Source organism: Xyrauchen texanus, chromosome 49, assembly GCF_025860055.1.
Source record: "Xyrauchen texanus isolate HMW12.3.18 chromosome 49, RBS_HiC_50CHRs, whole genome shotgun sequence".
Classification (NCBI taxonomy): Eukaryota; Metazoa; Chordata; class Actinopteri; order Cypriniformes; family Catostomidae; genus Xyrauchen; species Xyrauchen texanus.
The window spans coordinates 24,634,404-24,640,470 of record NC_068324.1 but is presented as its reverse complement, the minus strand read 5'-3'; positions in this window follow the sequence as shown (position 1 = coordinate 24,640,470).

Sequence of the window (6,067 nt, the reverse complement as noted above, 5' to 3'; positions counted from 1 at the left end):
GAATATTTCTAAATCGCCTCTTTTTTGTTGTTAATGGCATGTACTGTACATTTTATATTGAATGGAAGAAATGTGTACTTGAATCTGTCTGATAATTTTATTAAGGTTTCTTTAGGAAAGGTTTGTCCCACACAAGTTCCACAAGGTAAAGCCAGTCTTTGAGGTGGTCATATCCTTGTTTTCCATTGAGGTTCATAAGCAGGGGTGGACTGGCCATCAGGAGCACTGGGAGTTTTCCCAGTGGGACACGGCAGATACAAATGCAGAAAATAAGTCATTAAAAATAATACTTTGTGGCTATTTGAATCTTTGAGGCTTACTTCGATTAAAGGAAAGCAGAAACAGTGCTTGTTAAAGCATAGGGCTTTTCAGTTTTTCTCAAGAATAATCTGGGGAAGGAATTAAAACACTGCAAATATAAAGATCTTCTTAAACTGCTTACAAAATCCAGCATGTGGATGACAGCTTTGCAGATTCTTGGCATTCTAGCTAGTCAGTTAGCTAGTCTAGTCAGTTGTCCAGATACTCAGGTGACATTTCACCCCACACTTCCTGTAGCACTTGCCATAGATGTGGCTGTCTTGTCGGGCTGTTCTCACGCACCTTACAGTCTAACTGATCCTACAAAAGATCCGTAACACTCTTTTCCAATTATCTGTTGTCCAATGTCTGTGTTTCTTTGCCCACTCGAACCTTTTCTTTTTGTTTTTCTGTTTCAAAAGTGTCTTTTTCTTGCAATTCTTCCCATAAGTCCTCCTGAGTCTTCTCTTTACTGTTGAACATGAAACTGGTGTTGAGCGGGTAGCATTCAATGAAGCTGTCAGCGGAGGACATGTGAGGTGTCTATTTCTCAAACTAGAGACTCTGATGTACTTCTCCTCTTGTTTAGTTGTACATCTGGTCTTCCACATCTCTTTCTGTCCTTGTTAGAGACAGTTGTCTTTTGACTTTAAAGACTGTAGTGTACACCTTTGAATGAAATCTTCAGGTTTTTGGTAATTTCAAGCATTGTATATCCTTCATTCCTCAAAACAATGATTGACTGATGAGTTTCTAGAAAAAACTGTTTCTTTTTTGCCATTTCTGACCTAATATTGACCTTAAGACATGCCAGTCTATTGCATACTGTGACAACACAAAGACGATGTTAAGATTCATTTAATGAGCCAAATAGCTTTCAGCTGTGTTTGATATAATGGCAAGTGATTTTATAGTACCAAATGATAAATTTAGCATGATTACTCAGAGTTTTGTTGGAGATTGTTGGAATGATGAACAAAAATGACTTTTTTCAAATAGTGATGGTGCTGTTTTTACATCAGTAATGTCCTGACTATACTTTATCAGTTAAATGCCACTTTGGTCTATTAAAGAACCAATTTCCTTCCTAAACAGCAACATTTGTACATTATTCCAAACTTTTACATGTATATATGTACATAGTCTTGCTAACTTTGTTTTAATTAATTTTTTTAAATAAACGTGTACACATATTTATGTGAGTAACTGACATGAAATTTGAAGCATTGACATTAGTGTCCTGCTGTGTGACACTTTCTTCATATGACTATTTTAAACATCATTTTATGATCTTTTATAACTATACATAAATAATATATTATTATATTTGTTGTTTCTTCAATCTCATATTAACTAAGACATATTAAAAAAGTTTAAAGGTGATTAAGATCTTTAAAAACTTTGAAGAAATTTTGACTTGTCACAGCACATAAAATATACATTTTCCCTTGAACTTTCATGTACATTTTAACCTAACATCTGTATGTTGGAAAAAAATCATGTTTTCGGACATTTTAGTGCTTTCTCAAAATAAAACTAGCAGTCAATAGAAATGTCTTTTGTTACACAATAATTCGAAATTGAGCCAGAAAATGAAATCAATTAGGTGGTGTGTTATGGTGTGGAGTGTTTTGTGGGCCGGGTTTTGTGGGCTGCTCTGAGCCAGAAAGTCCAGGGTCACTTTTTAGTCCTAGTCCATCCCTGTTCATAAAGGTAAAGGTGCCAAGCCTTCCTTCTGCAATTCCAATGTTTTGAATGTTCGCAGTATCTGGCGATGTTGTCACAAGCTTAGCAACATCACACTGAGGGCTTTCAGATGCTTTTTGATTAATAATTCATTGTGGGTTTCCTGCCTGATTTGTTTGCCAAGTAGTCTCCCAGTGTGACTGTATCTTACAGTCATGTAACGTTTTGAGAAGGTGGCCTCCACTAACTAATAATTAATCTATCTATTGCTTAGAAAAACAGTTAAAACAGTTGGGCTAATATTAAAACGCACAAGCATCTGCTCATAATACCTGCATCTTCAAACACAGTATGTGTAATATTTCAATCTGCAGTATTTACAGTAAATTGCCTAAATCACTCTCAGAATAGATAAAAATGTAATCATATATTGGTGCCTTTCCATTTAAGATGAAGGAATCCATTCACTAGAGCAGTCTCGCTTTGTGAGCCATTATTCAACTACAAAGCAAACCTTATTCATCATTGCGTTTTAATCACATCAAAAAGAAATATAGTGCTACCTCAGGGTGCTGGCAGGAATGTGGAGTCCTCCATGATGTTATTGTTTCCAGCACTGCCAAACAATCTCAAAAATTGACTTAGAATAAATGTATTTTTAATACGATAACTCAACGCTGCCCTTGTGAATACAGAGGCACTCTGTCAATTGTTCTCTCTGAATGCGTTGCATTACAGATGTAATGCAGCAGTGTTTGTGATATAGCGATATTAAACCTGCGAGCGCTGCCTTTCAAACTTTGTTCCGGATAACATTCTCTTTCATTCAGCTTAACTAAATGCCCCAACAGATGAGATGAATGCATTGCTTTAAAGAGTCGGTGTGTTATTGCAAATGCTACGCATGTTCCTCGTGGTGTTAAAATATGCGCTAATCTGATCTTGGATGACCTTTTGATGCACTTTTTATTTGAGTGATTCCAGTTCGGTGGTTTTCCAAGAATATGCCTATATGAAATGATGTAATTACATAGACGTACATATAAACTGCTTGTAAGTACATGCTTTCGTCCTGTTGCTGCATCGTTCTAGGAAAGAAGTTGAGATCATTTAATCTATATTTCAGTTTAGTAATGTGCTGCTGTTGATGCTGTGTTCCACCTAAAGTAGAATGTGGAATATTTTTCTTGATATTTCAGACTTCCTGTATAAAGGAACAAAACAGCAACGCTATCCTTAGCTTTGCATTTGTTCGACTGACTGGTGTACGATCATCAACAAAGAGTATCACTCACGTGTCGTACAAGTCTGTCTCTTCAAGCATTGCTAAACTTGTACCTTGTATTTAAGGTACCAATGGGTCCATGGACTTGCAGGTCCAGTTGTTGAATTTAGGGGGCGGGGTGGTGGAACTGCTGTGCGTTGAACATGCGATACACGGAAGCCTTTAATGATTGCGCACCGTCATCGTGTCAACAATTGCATCTCCCGCTGAAAGAGTTTTTATGCACCATGGGGCACCATGGGAGTTGTGGGCCCCTGGGCTTCAGCCCATGTAAGCCTGTTCGTTAATGCGCCCCTGCCTGTAATGTAGGAAATGTGACATGCTGATGCATTTATTTGTGTAAAAATTGGGACTGTTAACCATAAGAAATTTTATGATTCTGGTTTCTGATTTCAAAATTATTACTGTTCCTTAACTTTTCCATTAATGATTATTTGAGTTCTTTTGAGAAAGTAATACTTTAACAGATTCAGTTTAACAGAAAGGCTGGTCCATATTGTTGCATGCATCTAAACGCGTTCAGGAGGAGACGTGGATATGAACACGGAAACATTGTGCAACAGGAAAACTGTCCGACCCAAACTTGGTTATGGGTCAGCTGGCTTGAATTAACATTTTGAATGAGGAGGAATAATGGCAAATTTGCGGAATTTCACTGCTGAATTGCTGAGGTGATCGCTAATGAATACAAGGTTTCAGATGCATCTGGAGTTTATTTATATTTGTAATGAAGTTATCTTGGGATGCACAGCACTAGTATTTTTTCCCCTTTATATTTTGTGTATTGTGATTGAAAATGTTAAAATATGTTTGTCTTTTACTCACTAATTTCTCAACTTCTACAGCCTATTTGTAAGCAAAGTCCCTGATGTGCTCCTGCCTTTATGTTGTCAGTTTGATCAAAAATGTGTTGAGATCACTGCTCAATTTCACGATAACCGGCTCTTACTCGAGCAGCATGGTGGTAGGGGTGTGTGCGTCCACTCCTCGCATTCACATCTGCCTCTTTTCCACTATGCAACATCCATATTTACACAGTCCAATCAACAAGCAATGGATAAACTCAAATCCCCACCCCACATTTTTTTCTTGTTCGATAAGCTGGTTCACTCATCACAATACAGAAGTAAAGTTGGCCGCAACTTCTGTTTCATGCCGACATTAAATCGGTTTCTTTAAATCCCTTAATTGGTGTGCGGAAAACACTCGTCAATTAAGGGATTTAAAGTCATGATGTGTCAAGAATGTTTTTTTTTTGTGCATTTAAACAGGGCTTTAAGTCTTACAGAAAGAACAATATACACAGAATGAAAATTATAGAAGCCTCACAGAAGTGAAATGACGTTGACGACATAAACAAAAAACTATGCTTCTAACCACAGGTAAAGAGCTGTATTTCCAACCACACAACTCTGCAATGCTATTTGCACGTTCATTGGGACTATGGTCTCGTAAAACACAAAATCACTGAACTATGTTGGTAACGATGGAACTTGCAACTTTAGTTGGCTAACGATGATTTTGGGAAACACATCCCAGGTCATGCTTTATTTTTTTTCACAGCTGATTTAGCAGCGTGTTGTATAAGTGCTCAACAGTAGTGCAGAAAACACTGTCAGAGGATTTCAGTACAGTGTTGTGTCTGCATCGGCAGAAGAATGCATTGTTGAGAACCGTTAACGGAACAGAATTTCAAATCCATACAAATACAGGCATCAGATTTCATCTAGCCTGCTATCCAACACTTTATTTTATGAAGGGAAACATCAGTGAACAAATTTGGTTACTCATTTCCATTTTTATTTCTGCAATACTAATGTTTATCAATAAACTGGAATACTTGGTCTCATTACAAACCCTGATGTTTTCCTTCTGTCATGGCACACAACAAGGAATTTTCGATTAAAATCATGGTTGGTATTAGGGTTTGTGTAAGTACTTACACTTTACGGTAATGTTTAAGTTTGGGTAAGGATTAAACTTGGGTAAAATTCTAATAGCATTATTCATTGGTTTATTTATTTTTTTCTATGGGCGTAAAAGTAATATGTTTTTGTACCTTTCTTACAATTTAGACGTCTCATACTAATTATGCTCAATTTAATTAACTTCATACAAAAAATAATCAAAATCTGTATTTGTCCCCATTAGAACAAACAGCCTCGCGTCTCCAGGTGCACTAAATTATTTACAGTCTTTCCTGTAAATAACAAAACGTGTCTTGGCATCGAAGGACAATGCGAGCTGGCATGTCTTAATTAGCCAATTATCTTTTGCCGCACCACCATCAATGGGCCAGCCGCTCTTATCGAATCTGACATGATACGACAGCGTGTTAGTTGCTTTGTGGCGAGCTATGCTCTATTTGCGCGGCGAGGATGGGAGTTGCAAAGGGACACCGAGGCTCCTAATGATCCTTTCAATTAAAGAGGAGCCCTGAGGCTGTAGCACAGCTGTCTGTTTAAAACGCCTCTTCTCAACGCCCGCCTGAGCCTCCTCAGCATGCGGGAATGTTTAAGTCAATATTATTTTAGAGACTGCCTCCCATCTATTATTGAGTAAATTGAGCCATCAGCATCTCTGGCCATTTTGAACCCTAAATGAAATCTATTTGCCAAAGGCCTGAAGGATTGTCAGTGTGTAACACAGTAATAAAGAGAGTGGGGTGCTTGGCGGGGGCTTGTTAGGAGAATGAATAATAACTGTGAGGATAAGCCACTCTTAAATCTAAATGACACTGTCAAGAAAAAAAGGACACAATCGGGGGAATGATCCTGTTTAAACAAAGGAAAATGG